The sequence below is a fragment of the Trachemys scripta genome, chromosome 1 (assembly GCF_013100865.1).
Source record: "Trachemys scripta elegans isolate TJP31775 chromosome 1, CAS_Tse_1.0, whole genome shotgun sequence".
Lineage (NCBI taxonomy): Eukaryota > Metazoa > Chordata > Testudines > Emydidae > Trachemys > Trachemys scripta.
This window is the reverse complement of record NC_048298.1, coordinates 174559089-174579672: the sequence shown is the minus strand read 5'-3', so window position 1 is coordinate 174579672 and position 20584 is coordinate 174559089. Positions and strand designations below refer to the sequence as shown.

At 42.8% G+C, this 20584-nt stretch overlaps 1 long non-coding RNA gene across 2 annotated transcripts in view; it reads right to left on the bottom strand.

Annotated features, from left to right (window-relative positions):
- The window catches only part of LOC117888955, a 329393-nt gene extending 312006 nt beyond the window's left edge, over window positions 1-17387 (bottom strand). For both annotated transcript variants that reach the window (XR_004648389.1, XR_004648388.1), the window contains exon 1: window positions 16992-17387. This is a non-coding gene — a long non-coding RNA (uncharacterized LOC117888955). The remainder of the gene's footprint in view (window positions 1-16991) is intronic.
- Window positions 17388-20584: the final 3197 nt, after the last annotated feature.

Sequence of the window (20584 nt, the reverse complement as noted above, 5' to 3'; positions counted from 1 at the left end):
TAGTTATATTAAAGATGTTGTCATTAAAGAGCCAAGGAATTATTAGTGCTGTTTACCTGCCGAGTTCACTCTCCAAGATTGCATGCTTGAGAACAGTGTTGATAAGGGAAGACGTGTAAAGATCCCCTTAATGAAATGAAACACTTCCCAAAAGAAGTAAACTGCGGTAAACTGCTGTAAACTGAGGTAAACTATTAAAGATTTGGGGAAATATCTAGTACTGGGGATAAATGACCAAGGAAATACAAAATCAAAAGGCACATCAGGGCTCCCAAATTGTATTTTTTCTTCCAAATTATGTTTATATTCTACATATTTTTAATGTGTACATCACAAGAATATGTAAGCACCAGTAGATGTTTGCTCTCCCAATATAACCATGCCAATACATAAAACAATAACTATACCATGGATTCCAGCAGCAGATTTTGATAATGGATACACCTATCTCAAACAACTACTGTATATCAGGTGTGAAATTCAATTTCTTATGAACCAATATACAACAAGAAATGTAAGTTTTACCACATTATCTATGGATATGTTAACATGCAAAAGGTCGAAGCTTAAATATTGTTTTTCATGGTGGTGACACCCTTAGTCATTTAATACTCAACAAGAAATTAGCAGTTGCATGAATAAGATAAACAGATGAAAGGTCTAATGACTAATGGAAATTTCCAGCAGCCACTACTAACAGAAGTAAACCTGATAGAAGGATCCCATAGGTTTCTCTGAGTACTTACTGAATCAAGTAGAAGAAGAAGGAGATTAGAATATTCCCAATTTAGCTATTTTTCTATCACCAACTAACTTTAAAAAGATGTTTCCTGAGCAGACTATAGTTCCTCTATTATTATGAACATTTTCATAGATGATTATCCAGGCACCTATATTAAAAAAGTCATCTAACCAAGAGTCTGGCTCACTTCCTTTCTGAAAGAAGCAGACAGAAGTGGTGTAACAAATATAAATAAGACAAGTCACAATTCCATGGAATGAAAACAGCATTTTTCCTCCATTTCAGATCTAGATTAAATAAATCCATTGTAATAATAAGTAGCTTTTTTCTTAAAAAGAAAAAAAAAGGAAGTTATTTTGATTACAGCGAAAACACCAAACCACATATTTTATGTATTTTTATGATAGGAACTATGATATTTATGATAGCAACTATTAAACACAAAATGGCTGAAAAATGGCCTGTTTTTGTGAACATTTTAGAGATTATCAGTGTATGAGTTCCATTACATGTCAATACTAATAGATATTACCACATTCTCAGCAGTTAATTGCTTCAGTGCTGGTCCTTCACTCCAGCATCTGTGCCAGTGCAAAATTCCACTGATGTTCCAAAGTTCCACTGAAATCATAATGGAACTTCAATGACACATCTGATACATTGGACGGACAGTATGAGGGGGTATTACCTCAATGGCCAAGAAAAAAGTTAACATTTACCAACTTGCCTATATTTCAATATGAGGCTTCATAAGATTAAATTTGCATTTTATTTAGATTAACTAATTTCTAAAATATGAGCATACAGCTGTCAATGCATGCAATTACTGCCAATTGAGATCAAATGAATACCAAAATATGGATCTAAAGCTGTATTTATACCACTATTAGAGCACTCAGTAGGGCTGCCTAGCTTTTCAAACATGTGGGTGCAGTTTCCATAGAAGGACCATGACTTCAGTCCCACTCCTTAAATACACCTCTACCCCGATATAACGCTGTCCTCGGGAGCCAAAAAATCTTACCGTGTTATAGGTGAAACTGCATTATATCGAACTTGCTTTGATCTGCTGGAGCACGCAGCTCCGCCCCCCGGAGCGCTGCTTTATCGCGTTATATCCGAATTCGTGTTCTAACGGGTCACTTTATATCGGGGTAGAGGTGTATATTAACTCTATACCACCCGGCTCCGCCCCTGATAAATCAATAGTAATCTTATTCATTATTGAAAATATCATCTTGTGGATGAAACAATAGTAAAATCTCTCCCCTCATACAGACCCTTAGAGATCAATGTCTAGACTATGGATAATGGGTGAGGATTAGGTGCCCTCCGAGAAACACAGGACAGAACTTGCAGCCTGGGGGAGGATGGGCTAAAATGGCTTTAAGCCACCGTTTTGCCCTCACAATCCTAGGTTGTTGCTCTCAGAGTAACTTAGACAGCCTCGAATGTTCATCTAAGTTATAGCAGGTTCTCTGGGCTGCTCTATGGGCCACAGTGCTGCCCAGAGTCTCGGCAGCACTGCAGTGTGCTGTAGCCCTGTCTCCAGCCAGCCCTTCCTGCCCCCAGCATGCTCCCTATACTTTGGTTTGCAAGGGAATCACCAGCAGGCAGTCTTACGACTGTCTTCCACAGTGCCTCCACCAGGGAAATGCTCCCCCGGCCAAATATGGGGCTTTTAGAGTCCCTTTACACTGTTTTGACCCTTTTTATTTGGTGCATAGTGGGTGGAGGGAAGGTGAGGAGCTCATTCAATAATTCCTGCTGTTGCAATGAATATTTTCCACTGACATCTTCTAAATTAGGCATATTTAATCCAGACCCAAATATTCTAAGGTAGGGATGGAATAAGTATGACCACTAATATATTTAGTCACCAGACTTTTGATATCTTTCCTCCTCGTGGCACTCTTATGGTCATTCATCTTCATGTTATGAGAGGCTAAAATGCCATTGTCTACATGTATTTTCACTGTGATCATAAGATAATGTGAGAAACGGATTTCACATGTAATACCATACGTTTTTATTGCAGACTTTTTTTCTGTCAGTGGGTGGGAGCAGTGTTTCCCTTCAATCAATTTAATGTAATAGCCACAGGCAACAGTCACCCATTTGCTTTGGCAACAACTTGAGCGTCCTGTGTATCCCAATTGAAGTTAGGATTTTACCAAACCAAAACCTATCAGTCAGGATTTCTTTCTGCAAAACCAGCAAAACACACCACCATATTTTACTCAACTATAGCAATAAAACAATATTAATAAAATCCAGCTACATCTTTACATTTTAGCCAAATTTAAAGATGTAAAATTGATTCCAGTCTTGTCCCCCTGTATCACTTGGAGATGTATAGTTAAATATCTAAGTCAAGGATCAATAACAAAATTGACCATACAGAATGCTAAACAGTTCCACTCTCCTTTAGAGACCATCTGTGATGGGGTGCCCACCCCACACAGGACGGGAAGGGGTTAAGGTGGCGAGGTAGGCCTATTAACTCTGTAGGCCACACCTGGAGGAAAAGCCAGAGAGCAGGGAATTGATTGCAAGCAGGTTCAGCTATGCAGGAATAGGTGGGGCCTATAAAGCCAGGAACCTGGCAACAGAGCTGGGCTGCTGCTGGGAAAGGGCAGTCACTCCCTGGGAAGAGGAAGGAAGGTTTGGAGCTGGTACTCCCAGGGAAAGGGAAGGGAACCAAGAATGGTAGGAAGCAGTCCAGGGAAGGAACAGAGAGTGCTGGGAGAGTAAAGCCCAGAACTGCTGGGTTGACCATCCCTGGACTGGAACCTCGGTTCTCCTACTAGCCAATGACGGAGTGGCACATGGAGCAGTGAATGGGAAGACTACTTAGGACTGCTGAAGGAAAGACTTTGATATATCATGGAAAGGGGGAACGCTGAGTGACCTTGTCGGAGGGCTGAGTCACAAAAAGGACATAGCGATTCCTGGAATATGAGAGGTACTGCAGACCAGAGAGAGAGGCGGAGGATGGCATCAACTATGGGAATTGGCATTGACCTGATGAGCTAATCCCCAGAGCGGCTAGGAGGAGGTGCCCCACTAACAGTAAATATTATCCCTTTTTCCACTGAGGAAAAATATGCAAGAACAGTAACCATCAAGGAAATTTGCTAACATTCATATTTATAAAGCATTCCTTTTTGGTGTTTTAAAAATACAGGTCTAAATTTTTAAACTAAGGTATGTAGTTTTGCTAGCCTCAAGAGATGTAAATGATTTTGGTCCCCTCTGCAAGAGCTCTGACTCCCACACCTACTCATCCCCTGACCAGCAATTAATTTTGCCCCAAAGCAATTCTGTAATCTTAGTCCCCACATCAGTTCTGCCCCCTCCAGTTCCATCCCTCAACCTCACCTCTGCTCCTCCCGCAGTTCTTCACCCACTTCTCCCAGGGCTGGGAGGGTGGCAGCAGACCCCAATCCCACTTCCAGGCTGGGGGAGGAGTGACTTCAGGGGCTCTTCACCCCCTTTCCCAGGGTCAGTGCTGCAGGGAAGGAGGGGGTGTTGGGGAGTAGAGGCACGATTTTTTATTCACAGAAGCAAGAGGGGAGGAGGGAGCAGAGCTGCCCTGAGCTGCTGGGCTCTTTAGCTCCCTTTTCCCTGCTGCAAGAATGACTTTGGTTTGCTGCCAGTGGGGAAAGGAGAAGAGAGAGCTTTTCCTGCAGCAACAGCTCTGGTTGCTCTGCCCCAAGAGGCAGGCAGTGGGGTAAGCCAGGCAGGCAATTACAACAGGGCTTTTTCCTCCCAGTAGGGCTCAAATTCACCAGAGGGCTGGAACTTCTTGCATCATCGTGAGACTGGCTCTAGTCCTAGCCAAAATCTCATCACTGTCAAAGGAAATCAGGATACTTGGAAACAAGGACAAGTAAAGTTAGACTCCTAAATCCATATCTAGGTACCTAAACAAGACCCTGATCCTGTAACCAAGTAACCTGATGCAGGTAAGCTGTTTTAATTGGTTAACTATTTGCAAGACCAGGGGCTAAAATCAGCCTGATTTTCAGAGGTGCTGAGAATCTACCAATGCCACTGAAACCAACGGATGCGTTACTTACCATGCACACACATCCCATCATCTGTTACATTAGGTGGGAAGCTGATCTGATGCTCTTGCTTGAGGCTGAGTCAGTGCCTCCCCTCCCGGAAACAAATTCCAGGTACTCAGAGAGGGGTGTGACTTTGGAGGGAAAGGAGAAAAGCCGAGGAGCTGGCTGCAGTGGCACTGACCCTGTATTAATGCCAGCAACACCTAGGGAAGGGAGGCCACAGGTGCTGTCAAAAGTCTTCTGAGATGCCCAAGCACAAGGAAGTGTTTCCTATAGTAATAGGACCCTCTGGATTACGAGGCTCTTCGTATGCTTCCCAGTTGGTTAGCAACACTATACAGCATACAGCTGCGATGTGCACAAGGATTATATCTACATTGCAATAAAACACATGAAGCTGGCTCATGTCGGCTGACCTGGGGCTTGGGCTGCGGGACTATAAAATTGAAGTGTAGATGTTCAGGCTTGGGGTACAGCCTGAATGGCTACATTACAATTTTATAGCCCCAGAGCCCAAGTCCACACCAGCTGACATGAGCCAGCTTCACGTGTTTTATTGCAATATAGACATGCAGTAAAACCTCAGAGTTACGAACATCTCAGGAATGGAGGTTGTTCATAACTCAGAAATGTTTGTAATGCTGAAGAAAACATTATGGTTGTACTTTCAAAAGTTTACAAGTGAACATTGACTTAATACAGCTTTGAAACTTTTGATGCAGAAGAAAAATGCTGCCTTCCTTTTTTTTTTTTTTAATACTTTACGTTTAACACAGTACTGTACTGTATTTGCTTTTTTCTTTTCCATCTCTGCTGCTCCTTGATTGTGTACTTCTGGTTCCAAATGAGGTGTGGGGTTGACTGCTCAGTTCATAACTCTAGTGTTCGTAACTCCGAGGTTCTACAGTAACTCCTCACTTAAAGTCATTCCAGTTAACATTGTTTCATTGCTGAGCAATTAGAGAACATGCTCGTTTAAAGTTGCACAATGCTCCCTTATAACATTGTTTGGCAGCTGCCTGCTTTGTCCACTGCTTGCAGGAAGAGCAGCCTGTTGGAGCTAGCTGGTGGGGGCTTGGAACCAGGGGGACCAGAAGCCCCCCCATCATCTCCCCGCTACCCTAAGTTCCCTGTGTGGCATCCACCCAGCAGGCTATCAATTGCCGGGCAGTTCAGCTGTCCCTCCCCGCACTGCCATGTGCTGCTCCTACGAGCCTCCTGCTTGCTGTACAAGGGGGAGAAGGAAAGAGGGGGGCTAATGTCAGGGTGTCCCCCGTCACCCTGCTCCTGCCGCCCTGCTTATCCCATCTCCATAGAGCGGGGAGGAGACACGACAGGGCTCAGGATGGAGGGAGCTTGCTGATCTACTAAAAAGGCAATGTACTTAGAGTGGGGTCAGTGTACTTAAAGGGGCAATGCACATCTCTCTCTCACACACACACAGGTGAGAGTCTCTGTCTGCCATGCTGTCTCCCTTCCCTCCATTTGTGCTGTCTTGTTGTTAATGTAGCTCACACTCTACAATGTGTTAACCCTTTGGGCTCAGCTGTTCTAGTTCATCATTTAGCAGTAAGGCATTCCCTGGGAAATATCCCACCCTCTGACTTCACCATCTCAACCAAGCTTCACAATTATCATTGCTGTGTACAGTATTAAATTGTTTGTTTAAAACGTATACTGTGTATGTGTATATATGTGTGTGGGGTGTGTGTGTGTGTATGTGTGTATATATAAAAAAAATAAGTCTTGTCTGGTGAAAAAAATTCCCTGGAACCTAACCCTCCCCCCCCCCCATTTACATTAATTCTTTTGGGGAAATTGGATTCACTTAACATCATTTTGCCTAAAGTCACATTTTTCAGGAACGTAACTACAACGTTAAGCGAGGAGTTACTGTACTATACTCTACGGGGCCAATCCACCCACTGACACCAAAGACATCCATTGACTTTGATGGGTGTAGGATCAGGCTTTAATAGCCTATTAATGTATACCTAGTTTTAGCTTATTGTATTTTAAATGCATATTATGTAGATTCATTTTGAAGTATTTAAAAATATAATTAAGTTTAAAAACAGTATGTGATGTATAAAGTACAGGAAAGTCTAATGCAGGGGTTGGCAACCTCTGGCACGCGGCTCGCCAGGGTAAGCACCCTGGCAGGCTGGGCCAGTTTGTTTACATGCCGCGTTGGCAGGTTCAGCCGATTGTTCACCGCAGTTCACCATCCCAGGCCAACAGGAGTGATGGGAAGCCGTGGCCAGCACATCCCTCGCCTGCTCTGCTTCCCGCAGCCCCCATTGGCCAATGGGAGCCGCGATCAGCCGAACCTGCCAACACGGCAGGTAAACAAATTGGCCCAGCCTGCCAGGGTGCGTACCCTGGTGAGCCATGTGCCAGAGGTTGCCGACCCCTGGTTTAATCATATCAAAACATGCTGCTTATGCAGGAAAATAATACAATCCTTGTTTGGTCCCTTGCCTCTGAGCAGACCGGAAGTGGGACAGCTGAAAGGGAGCATGCTCAGCCCTGTGGAATGAAAAACTTTGTGTTGCTCTCTAGCAACCTATCTGGTTAGTTTGCCAATGACACTGACAGTCTGCCTTTGCCCAGAAGCTTTTCAGACATAAAGAAGAGTCTTGATAATGGGATGAAGGAGAGCAGAGTATGTACAGAAGGATCTTTTAATTCACAGAGCCCTTCCCACTCCCCCACAAAAATGGTATTTAGAAATATATAAAAAATAGTTACAGACAGGCTCTAGAATTGTGTCACGTTCACAGAATCCTGTTTCTCTTTCTGCATTAGCATCTGTTATGTGAGGGATGGAGGAGTGCCTGGAGAAACACTATAATTCTAGATGCCGTGAACAAGGAGAAAGACTGGCACTCTGAGCTCTGAACCTGTATGCATGCTAGCAGTTGTAGAAATGGAGCTTTGTCTGGCCACCAAAGAACTATCTGGCCAGACAGGTGGGTCCAGACTTTCTAAAGAGCTCAGGACAAGATTTCCAGGGGCTCGGCAACCATAACCAGGGACAGATTTTCACAGGCGCTCATCTCCCATTTAGAAACCTAAATAAGAACCATTTTTTTCCAAAGTGCTGAGCACCTAGCAGCTCCCATTGTGACTTTTATGCCTAGCTTTAAAAGAGTTTAATACCTAAGGTGTGGAGCACTTTTGACATCTGGCCATTTATTTTGGTGTCTAAATGGGAGCTGATTTCTTATGAAAGTTTGGCCCCAACTGTGAGTGCTGCTTTCTTGTGAAAACTCTGACTAAATGAATAGCTAAGAAGGATATCATGAAACTTTAATCCACTTTTCCATCTTGCACATAGAACATATTTTTGGTTTGGCTGTTGTTCTGTCACATTTTGTGCTAATAACACACTAGTTTAAAATCTATTTAGCAGTCTCTGCTGAGTTTTTTTTCTTTCTTTCTTTCTTTCTTTCTTTCTTTTCCTCTGTGCTGGTGCCCATAGCAACATATACTGTGATGAGCTGCGAAGCTTCTGCAAAAGTTGCTACAGGGTAAACTCGACAGTACTATCCACAGTTTCAGAGTCATAAACTAGATAAAAGTGTATGAGTCACCCTAGTTGTTTGTAACTTTTCTGCTACATCTGTAGCTGTCTTCCTAGAGTTACTAGTAAATGAACTTGTTTCCAAAACTAGATTCTGAAGACTTCCCTGTTGCTGGCATTAACATATCTACTTCGAAAAATACGAAGTAGGATACTCACCAGCAGTACATTTGTAAATAGCCTGTCAGAGACAACTGACACTAAAATGTCACAGGCTTCCAATTTCTTTCTTTAGTAAATAAACCACCCTTTACACAAGGTCACTCTATGGCAAGTTAACAATTTATAGAATGGGCTCAATTCACTTCCACTGAAATCCAGTGGTATTTGTCAGTGACTTCAAGTAGTGCAGAATAAGACCAATTATTTTACTTGATAGCTAACCCCTTACATGTTAGAAAGTTATGCCAATGTAACTATGAAATATGACTACTTCTCACCTATATAGGCATCTTTCATCTGAGGATCACACAGCACTTGATAAACTTTACTTAAGTCTCAAAACAGCCTTTTGAAATAGGTAAGCATAAGAATTATTACACTCATTTTACCAAGAAAGCTGAAACCCAGAGAGGTTAATGTGACTTGGCCAATGTCATATTGAGAACATCTCCAAACTAGGCTAAAATGCATATATTAAAATAAGCTAGCAACATTTTAAAGACCTCCTTTTATCCTAGTTAATATATGTTTATGGTGAGAATGGCAGAGCGAGGAATAGAACTCAGTTCTGACTAGATCTCCTGTTCTAAAAAGAAGTTTCTATATGAAAGTTTTACTTTCTTTTACCTTAATATTTGACTTCCTATCTCATTAAGTCTACAAATCTCAAAAACTGTAGTTATGCATCTTACACAAGCTCAACAGCAACTGTAAATATTTAACACAGTGCAGAGATTTAAGAGTATCTGAACTTTTACTTAATGGGAAAAATGCTAGCCAAATCAAAACAAAATTAGAGACGTGACTCTCACACCAATGCTAAACATGACTTTCTTGTTTGTTTGTATACACCAAGTAACCCATCTACTTTTTATTTCTTCCTCGAGCATTTGGTCCTTTGTCTCTTTTTAGCATACTTGCCTGCCCCCCACCCTCCTTCTCTGAAACAAAGAAAAAAAGCTTTATTAAATATGGCAATTAAAATATCTATGTGAAACTCTCAACAAAAAGGTAATTTAATTCAGCCAAAAATGGGAGCCTAAAGTTAAGTTCCTAAATCCATATTCAGGCACCTGAATGAGTGGCATAATTTTCAGAAGTGTCAAGAATCCAGCAGCTGCAACCAACTTAAGTGTTTCAGCACTTTTGAAAATCATGTCACTTATTTAGGCATGGCCATAAGGAGTTAGGAGCATGATTTTAGACCAAATCATGGCCTATACTCAGTCTTCTGACAACATATAGAACTCTCACTGGTGGCTAATCCCTAATTCAGACTGATGGAAACGGGACTAAAAGAAGCATTCCCCACATTCAACCCTCTGTTCCTTCTGCCACCCATGAATACAATCCCAGTGGGATTGTTGCATCAGAATGGGCAAAGGGATGCAGGGGTGTGAGGGAGACACACATGTAAGCAAAGTTATGTAGATATGCAGTAACAGAAAAAAACTCCTCCTTTTCAGTGATCAGATCTGAAGCATGGACACAGATAGGAGAAAAGAAAATGCCATTCCTGCTGCATTATTCACTGAATCCCTGGAATCCTGTCTGCAAGTGTTCTCCAGGGTAGGAAGAGGACAGGCCAAGGGAATGGCCCCTTTCCATGGCATCATTTGCCCAGTCGACCCCATGGGAAAAACAAAAACAATACAAGATACTGCAATGTTAAGCTAGTTAGCATTACCCTAGTCACTCTCCTGCTCCACTCTAATGTCCTCAAATAATGTAACCACTTGGACTCAGGAGACCTGGGTTCTATTCCTATCTTGGCCACTAATCTGGTGGATAACCTTGGGCAAGTCATTTCACCACCCTGTGCCATCTGTAAAATAGGGATTATGATACTGACCTTTGTAAAGCACTTTCAGATCTGCTGATGGAAGAGCTATATAAGTGTTGGATATTATTATTATTATTGTATACATTTTACAGAAGAGTAAATAGACACTCAGGTGACCTGAGTTGCTCAAGATGATATAGAGGACCTGTAAGAGTCAGAAACAAAACCTAGGACTCCTAATTTGTAGTCCCCTATCATAAACACATTCCCATCTACTGCATATTTAAGTACAGACTCATCATATTATCAATAATAATGATGCTTAGCATTTATGAAGGACTTTCCTGATCAGATGTAAATGGGTGTAAAATACTATTAAACCCAAATGGTAATGATTTACACCCACTTTGCCCTGGTGTAAATCACTGAACAGATGCAAGAAGATGGAAAATTTGTCACCTAATGGTTATAGTAGTATACAAATCTTATCTGATTAATCCATATGCAGTTAACAATCAGCCCTTGGGATTTTACACTGAATGGTGGAAATATTAAAAATTTGAGTGCCACTGACTGTGAGGGATTAGTAATTTATTTATAATATATACAAGACAAAAATAGATTTAATGTTTTCAGAGGGTGCTGAGTCAAACTGCAAACATAGCATGCATCCTTGAAGGTAACTTTGGCAGCAAAGTCAAGCTTAGCTTTAGAAAATGTTGATGTTTTGAAGTGCTTTTGCTATCGGACGGTGGTGGTCTTTGGAGCTAATCAACAGCTTGCGTTACCATGTCTCTTCTCCCCAGCACTCACTGCCAACAGAAGTGGGACAGAGGAAAGCAAACACAAGTGGAAATGAACTGGAAGAGAGTGATTTCCTCACTACCACTTCTCTGAAGTGTTGTGGCAGTAATTGTGGAAGGACGCAAGATTTATGTCTATCTTACTGCATGGATATGTTATCTATGGTATGTAATTTTAAAAGATAGAAACTGGAACATTTTCATACAAATCAGAAGAAACATGGCACTTTTTCCTCGGTTCTTCACACTAATCAGTTATTCTCAATATTTGTTTGTTTATTTTACCACAGATCAGGTGACTGGGCCCTTCCACATGCCTGAGCTGACTTTTCTTGAGGTTGTGCCTTCTATCAGTGACTGACAGGAATTGTCTCCCCCAAGATATCTGGCCTGTTCTCCAGCAGATGTTTCCTGCTCATTCTCTGAACTACTTGCTTGACTTCAGAGTTCCCAACTCTCACAATTTTGTTGAGAGTCTCATGATTTTGGTGTTTTTCTTAAAGCCCTGACCCCCCCTGGAATCATGTGATTCTGTGAGAATCTGGTAAGTAAAAAGTAAGTTTCTAGTCCTCATGGTTGCAGAAAAAAATTGAAAACATGATGCCAAACACCTATGACACCAGAAGATATAAAAAGAAACCCATAATTATTTATTTTAAATTCAGGATTTTTTTAAACCTATCTAATAATTTCTGGTGCCTGACTTATGATTTTTGAAAACTTGGGTTTGGCAATAATGTGACAACCTACATCCCAGATGCTACAGTTCTCCTACTATACCTGACCTAGCCTGCTCCATCTCTCAGTAGCAGCAGCTCTCCTGCTCCTGGCCCCACCTCTTTGGTGCATGACCCCTTTTTAACCCCAGAATGTGTCCGTCTTTACCTGACTCACCTTAAAACTACCTCAGATGCCACAAAGACCCCTCTATAAATCACTCTCTGATATTTAAGTGTGCAAGTGTTATTGAAAGAAAAATGTATATACACCCTTTCACAAAGCTTTTACTGGGTTCTCTTCCTCACTAGTTTCCTCAGACACAATAATCTAAAAAAAAGGAATCCCCATCTGCACTTTTCTATCTCGTGTTCCAAATAACAGTCTCTTCCTACCTTACCATCAGGGATATATTAAATATAAACCTTCCAAAGGAATAAAGCACTATGAAGTTTTTTGTGTTGTTTTTTTTTTTTTTTTTAATTTCTAAAACTGGTGTCAGACTGAAGCCAGCCAAGGGAAGTATTGTCCTGCCATGCCATAAGAATGATAGGAGGTGATGGATGTGGTTTAATTAGGCCACAACATTATTCCTTAAAATATCAGGGATTACCCAGCGATAAATTGGACAGTGCGAGTGGTCATCATTTCCTTAACCACTTTCACGTAATCCCCAACCTGGTCCCAGCTATCCCGCTGCTGGAATCCTGCTACTTTCCCCTCCTATGAGGATTAAGGGGGCTATAAAAGGAGGGAGGGTGGCTCCCTGCTGATCCAGATGTGGAAGCCCCAAACCTCCTTTCCTCAGCTCTATTAAGGGATGCTTTCTGCTAAATCCCCTTTGAATACATTGTATCTCATAATTATAACCCTTCCATATCAAGTGCCTGCACTGGACAGCTGCCAGAGGTTTTAACATACTGAGTTGCAATATTATAACCTAACCCCTCTGCTCCACCCCATTGGGTCTCAAACCTGTTGTGTCTTCTGCGACAGATATGACAATATCCTGGACGAACCTTATGGAAGTAAGATAAACATTACTGACTTATGTTCAGTCCCTTTTGGATCCATTTATTAAAAATGCAATTGTTTCTGTGTTATTGTGAGATTGTATGTAATTTAGGGCATGCCAATGTAATTTCTCTGGTTATCATCTTTTTCAACTCCTGGAGAGGTGTGCATATACTAGTTCAAACTGGATTCTCCAGGGACCAACAGATGACCCCCCCCCACACACACACACACACGAAAAGGGGGTTGGGGGTTTGGATAAATAGCCTGGTTTTAAACAGGCACAGGGCTTTTTTCTTGATACAGCAAATGGACAGGACTTCTGATCCATGGATGACCCCAATCCTTAGCAAAGGGTTGAAAGGACTGGGCCTACTGAGGCCCCATAAGAGTGAGTGTTTGTTGTCAGAGAAACTGTGCCCCACTTGAAACCACAAGGAAACCTGTTGAGTGGAGTTTTGAAAGACTGCTCCCAACCAGAGCCCACATTAGGGTTGGGATGGTCTCTGGTAAGCTTATTTGCATACATGTAGGTTCTTTTCTTGGTTTTAATGTGTTTTCTTTGTAATGCTTTTTACCTTAAGAGTAACTGTAGGCTTGCATAGGAAGTGCTGTGGGATAACTTAAAACTGTTGGCAATTACACTGTGTATCATCTCTGAGGGGAGAGGCAAGCAGGCCTGGTTAGGCAGACTGTCTTGTGCTAGAAAAATCAAAGAATGGTCAGGGAATGATGCAGCCTGGAGATAGCCTGGTCAGGAGGTAGTGAGATGCAGGTCTCCACCCAACAGAGGTGACAACCAGGGGAGCCAGAAGTCTGTAAATGGGTGCCTTCTTGCTGAACCAGTAAGGTAAAATACTGGTGCAGTTGCCCTGAACTGTGACAGGTTCCTCATAGCAGGGCAAAAAACCCCACCCTGCCTCAGTCAATCTAGCAGTGACAGGAAAATTCCTTCCCCGTCCCCAAATAAAAACAGGTGACTGGCATAATGCCCACAGCAGGCCAGGAAGGAACCCAGCCCTCTTTCAGCTTTCATGGGGAAGTGGGTATTGCCACCTGATCTAGGTGAGAAAGAAGGCTTCTCTGTGATCGCATGGGGTATAAATACCACCCCCCTTCTAGTCAGCTGGAAGGGCAGTGACCCCCCTCTCTGATCTGATCCTGCTACTTCCTGCTCCTACCAGGACCGGCTCCAGGGTTTTGGCCATCCCAAGCAGCCAAACAAAACAAAAAAAAAAAAAAAAAAAGCAGTGATTGTGATCTGCGGCGGCAATTCGGCGGGAGGTCCTTCGCTCCAAGCAGGAGTGAGGGACCCGCCGCCGAATTGCTGAACAGCTGGAAGTGCCGCCCCTCTCTGAAGTGGCCGCCCCAAGCACCTGCTTGGTAAGCTGGTGCCTGGAGCCAGCCCTGGCTCCCACCCACTCCATCTGGGTAAAACTTTCTCCTCTCTCCCTCTCTGCTACCAGTTTCACAGGGAACCCATAAAGGAGCAACAACCCCTTCTCTTCCAGCCAGCCGGATAAGGACCCTCCATATACAGTTGAGATGAGCACATTTTATCATGTGTCCATGAAGTCATTCTCATCTAACTACAGACACAAATATTAAATATAGACAATAGTGTTGTGTACAGAAGCTACCATGATACAGTGTGTCTAACAATAGCTTGTTTTGGTCAGTGGGAACTCAACCACACTGTCTCCTTATCACCTGAGTCACTACCACAAACATTTCCATGAACAGCAAAAATAATGAAAGGCACCATAGAAGTGCAAAGGGCTCATCAGAAGACATTGTAATATTTTATAAACACGAATTATGGCATGTGAGAAAGTATCCCTTTTGCACAGATGAGGAAATGGCGGCACAGAAAAGTTAGGTGGTTTGCCCCAGGTCACGCAGGAAGTTTTTGGCAGAGATAGAAATGGAACCCACAATTCCCCACTCTCAGTCCTATTTTCTAACCACCAAAATGCATGGTATTCACTAGAGGATCCGAAAAGCTTTCAGGGGGCTCAATCTATGCTCCCATGAGGCTTTTAATGTGGAGAAAACATTTCAAAACTTATTTCTCCCCCATCTTCCCCCAGCCAAGAAAAAATAATCTATTCAAGCTGAATGAGAGGATAAGTATTTGGAAGGGTTTTTTAGGATCTCAAGTCCACATTCCTTTCCCCCCATTCATTTAAAAAAAAATCTGAAACTTAAAAAAAAAACCACACTCAAGTTTACTGTTTAAGGACTCAACCTATGCTTGCTCTTTCAGGCAGTCTGAGACTTCGGCCCAAGTCCCAAGGTAAAATGGATAGGAATCCAATCAACAAGAACACGAGGCATGGCATCTGTTCAGAACGTTACCTTACATTTCAGAAGCTCTTTCCTATACTTGGCTGGAGCCATTTACATTTCTTAGAAGAAATTCACCAGTTTTTGTTTTGTTTTACACTATCAAGTCTGATGGGCAGATGGGAACCCTTTAGGTTGGCAGACAAGAATGAGCATAACAGGTGAACGACAGTGAACTTGTCTGCTTGGAAAGGCTTGCATCTCTGCCAAACACTTTTGACTCAGACCTGAAACACCATCTTTAAGAATAGGCATCCTCCTAAATATTATTATTTTCTTTCCCAAATGAGTTTATTAATTTAAGAAAAGAAAATGCTACAAATAAGAAACACTGTTGTCCTTTATGTAAATTATTCAACTAACTTCTTTATATTATTCAATAAGGTTATTCTGCTAAAGGATTATTTTTCCCTTTAACCCAACAGAAATGATTTATAGTTCCAAAACTTCTCCAGTACTTTCCAAATTTAGCAATTTACTCTCTGAAAACAAAGCCCATAAATTTAAAAAAAGGGTTATGCTGAATCCCATTTTATACTTAATTGTACTTTCATTACCATGGGAAAAGGAGTTAGGTTTGTTTGTTTTTTAAATAGCAGGCATTTTAAATGAACATCACACACAGAGTAACTTTGAAATGCATGGATGATTTACTAGGCTACATTTTATCAACTCAGCAATTTTTGCAAACATATTTCTAATGTTACTCTCAACTTGTAATGTTACATACAGTTGCCTTGTTAATAAAACTGCTTTTATTCAAACTCAGTTACTGAAATAACCTTGTGACTTAGATTATGTTTATTACCATTACATTGGATAATTTTGTTAGCACATATTTGAAACAACATTTCCTAAAGGATCCTATAGCACTCAAGATAAAAACAAATATAAGAAATCCCACAAAACCTTGTTTTGAATACAATTTTGGAACTTATATAAAATCAAAATATCTCAGATCTCGCTAAAATTTTCAGAAATATGTGCACAAATAAAAATCCTTCATATCGAGATAAAAGTCAGAACCACTGAATGTTGCCACAAGATAAAATTACATGCATCACAACAAAGGAATGCAAAAAGCTATAATAAAGCTCAAATCAATGAAATAAATATGGACAAAAGAAAAGTGGATCCCCCCAAAATATGACTATCAAAAGAACAAAGCACACACAACAAAGAGCGTGCAAACCCTGGACTCAAAATACGTATATTTGAAAAGGATGAGGACATATGGTTTTCTATTTTAGCTTGAAAAATAAGGGGGCACAGCAATGAGTCTTGCTGGCAGGCAAACTCACAGGCCCTGACCCTTCGACTCACCAGGAATTCAAACACAAAGCTCTTTTCATAGTGACCGTGCCATACATTCTCAAGATAAGGCGGCAAAATAAGGAGTAGTGGAGAAATGCCACAAAGCTCACACTGCATGAACTGTTGATATAGATTGTTGTTCCCATATTCACCTATATGTTTGCTACAAACCTGATGCTGCTTACACACAACTATTTTGCACCAAATATGAAGCTACAGCAATGTGATTTAGAAAAGGGACACACCTCCTGAAAAAGACAAACACATGTACAAGCAGCAAGGAAAGTACTACCTCCTACCCAGTTTTGTAAAGTTCAGAATTAACATACACTGCAAGGACAAATAATCTGCAAAACAGTGAGTTTCCAAAAAGGGTTGCTGTGTTAAAACAGAAGGGTTTGTAAAAACAACAATAGGTACATTTAAAACAATGTTTCAAATCTGGACTCACCAGGAGAAAGCAACAGTTGCCTGAAGTTAGTGTGTTATTTTCTGCCCTGTTCCATTTCACATTTTGCCTATAGTTGTCCAACACTTAGTAGCTCAGAGCTGCCACACAGAGCCCCCTTCAGTGAGCTGGCTTATTAGCCTGTCAATTTGAGTCCCAGCTTCTGTATTATGCAGCTCTGCACTTTGCTGAAGTTCTAATATAATTTCCATACGCTTCCTCCCTGCCTGAAGTAGGCAGTTTGTTCTCTCTGTTTAATAAATACTCAGATCACTTTTCTGGTACTCACAGGGATAAAGCTTTAAGTTGTTAGTCTTCTAGTTAAAGAGTTCTCACTAAGTAGTGGGTGGAGAAAACTAAGCTCAGTACAAGGAAACTCTGCGCATAATCACAACTGGAAGAAACTTCCTCCCTTTCTCCCCCCCGCCCGCAATACTAAGCTGCCAGTGCCTCCTTCACAGAATTTAGGAATGTAAAGGGAGGACTCAAAGAGGCCCAGTTAGACAAGCCTTTCTCAATCAATTAGCTTGCAGCCATTACTTGTGACCTTAGGTCACACAACATAAGTGTGTGGGGTGTGCCGTTAGGGGTACCAACGCTGCTTATTACAACTTTCATAACCAAAAATGTTTAAAAAAAAATCAAATAAACCCTTTGAAAGTGGAAACATATTTTCCAGTACTACGTATGTGCAGGAAGAACACCATTCAATCAAAGAAACGTTAAATTGCTCTCCCAGTAATACATCTGCAAATAAAGTTTTCTCTATGAAAAATCTGAAAATAATATTTTGTGAGATGGATTAAGCAAGTGTTAGAGAGGAGAAAGTAATGTTTGTTTTAAAGTACATACAAAAACATACAAAAATGCCAGAGTGACTGGGTTGTTTAAGGAGGCACATGGTTTATTGTCTAAAATGTGACTGTATTGTACCTAACTGTGAAGGGACAGCATGTTTGTAGAGCTCAGTATTTTATTCAATGCATGAAATTCATTATAAATATTCCAACAGATGAGTGCAGCAGAAAGGCAGGATTCTCCCATTCCCATTTTATGTTCAGAATCCACGTTTTCGTTTTAATTCTTTACCATGACTAATAAAACAATAGTTCTCAAACATTTAAGTGCTTCGATATGGTCTCATGGTTCTTAACACATGGTGTGGAGAGGATGCACCTTAATTCCTACACATGAAAAATGCACTCTTTGGTGTGAAAGAAAACTTCAAAAAGATCTTCAGATTCATATTCTGCCATCCCAATGACATGGGGATGATTCCCTGGAAAAGCCATGGAGTCGTCCTGATTTCAAAATGACAGGTTTCAGAGTAGCAGCCGTGTTAGTCTGTATCCACAAAAAGAACAGAAGTACTTGTGGCACCTTAGAGACTAACAAATTTATTAGAGCATAAGCTTTCGTGGACTACAGCCCACTTTTCGGATGCACTTCTTCATGCATCCGAAGAAGTGGGCTGTAGTCCACGAAAGCTTATGCTCTAATAAATTTGTTAGTCTCTAAGGTGCCACAAGTACTCCTGTTCTTTTTGCTGATTTCAAAAGCAGATCTATGACTCCCCCTTTCTGGGAAGACAAGATTAATGCATGGCAGGATGATGCACTTTAATCTCAGGGTGCATCACACAGCACCTCTTACTAGTTCCACAAATCAAGGCTTGTGCCTGATTAGAAGAAAGCTAATTCAGCCCAACTCCACTCTACTTGTAAAGTAAAAGACTGACAGCTGTGAAAAACCAGGAAAGAGAGCCAGGAAAACACACATAAAATGGGAAAGTAAAGATGACGCATAAAAATGCATTCCCAGTTGAGGGCCTGCACAAGAATTATTCTCCACTAAAATCCCAGTTAAAAACTCTCAAAATAGTCAGTGGTGCTCTGTAAATTCAGAGAATCACCTGCATGGATCAGCTTGGAGGTTCAGGGCCTTAGATTGTAAATTCCTTGTGTCGCATACACAGAACATCACATTGTCAGTACTTAGTCAATTAAATCAGGTTTAAATCCCAGGGAAGTGAAAACTGTGGGACCATTTGTTTGGAAGAAAAGATCGTCTTGTGGTTAAGACACTGGACTGAACCTGGGTTCAATTCTGGACTCTGCCACAGATTGACTGTGATTTTGGGCAAGTCATTTAGGGTATGTCTTTACTGCACACTGGTACATAGCCCCCTCCCCCAACTCCCCCAGCACTGGTATAAATAGCAGTGTAGCCAGTGGGGCATGGTTTCAGCAAGTAGATCACAGACAGAGAGTGGGTGTGTATGTTAGTACACATCCTACACACTCTCTACTTGCCCAAGCAATGACTCCTCATCTACACTCCTAAAAATAGGAGTGTAGCGTCCTGCTGCTTTCCCACTACTGGAGCCTTTCCTTGCTACACGAAAAGACTCTGCCAGCTCCCTGCTGCTGGTGGGCCCGGCACCAAACATATTTGTGTGGGCCCCCATGTAGGCAATGGAGCATGGTGTTGGGAGGTCAGTCCCCGGAGTGAGGGGCCTGCCAGAGGCAATGGGGCTTGGCATGGCAGGGGCGGCCCTGCTCCGCCCAATGCGAGGGCACTATTCATAAACTGGCAGTTGCCAGATGCACAGTGGCCTGCCCGGCCCTGTGCTGCCAGCGTGCCCCTTCCCCTCAGGGGTGTATGCCGCGCCACACTGCCCAACACACCCCAACTTCCTATGGCCAGAGGCCCACCAGACCCAGTATTCCCAGTGCCCCCCCAGACCCACCCACAAATGCACAGCACCCTGCACAACACCACCGCTGCCCACACCACAACTGCCCAGCACCCCCCCCACAGAACCCCCACTCCCTAGTGCCCCAACACACACAGATCTTCCCTGCCCCTTCACAGCCCAGCACCCCCGCCCCCGACTCCCCAGAGACCCACTCCCCCGGGCCCTGCCTCCCAGCCACACTCACCGGCCTTGCTGGGAGGCGACTGTGTCTGCTGGGCTGATCTGGCAGCGCAGCCAGGGCTGGTCCCAGGGCCGGGAATCGCTTCAGCCCCTGGGGAGTGGCACAATCAGCCAGGCCAGGACCTGCCCCAGCCAGCGTCACTGAAGATGCACTTGCCTGGAGAGGCCCAGACAAGCCCCCCACACACACACCTGGCTGAGACTGGCCAGGCTTCTGCACCAGTCCCAGGTGGTGGGAAGCAGAGACTGCCCAGAGCCGGAGGGGCAGTGGGGTCTGGCCAGGGGGCTGAGAGGAGCAGGGGGTGGAGCCAGGGGGCAGAGAGCAGCCGGCGGGCAGGCCAAGAGGAGCAAGTGGTGGGCGGGGGGAGCCAGCGGGGTTTCAGGCGCAGTGAAGCGGAGCAGGCCAGGGCCCCTTCTGAGAATGGGCCCGGCTCCATGGAGCCACTGGAGCTATTGTAAACCTGGCACTGCCCGTCTGTGGGGAAAAGGCTCTGGCAGAAAGAAAGCTGCAAGGAAAGGAAATCTTTTTCCGCTGCCTCCCCTCAGCCAGAGCCTTTCACTGACACATGTAGCTACCACATCGCAATGTGGGCACAACCTCCTTTTCACTACAGCATGTAGCTACAAGTACTCTACATGACACCACCAGTGGTGTGTA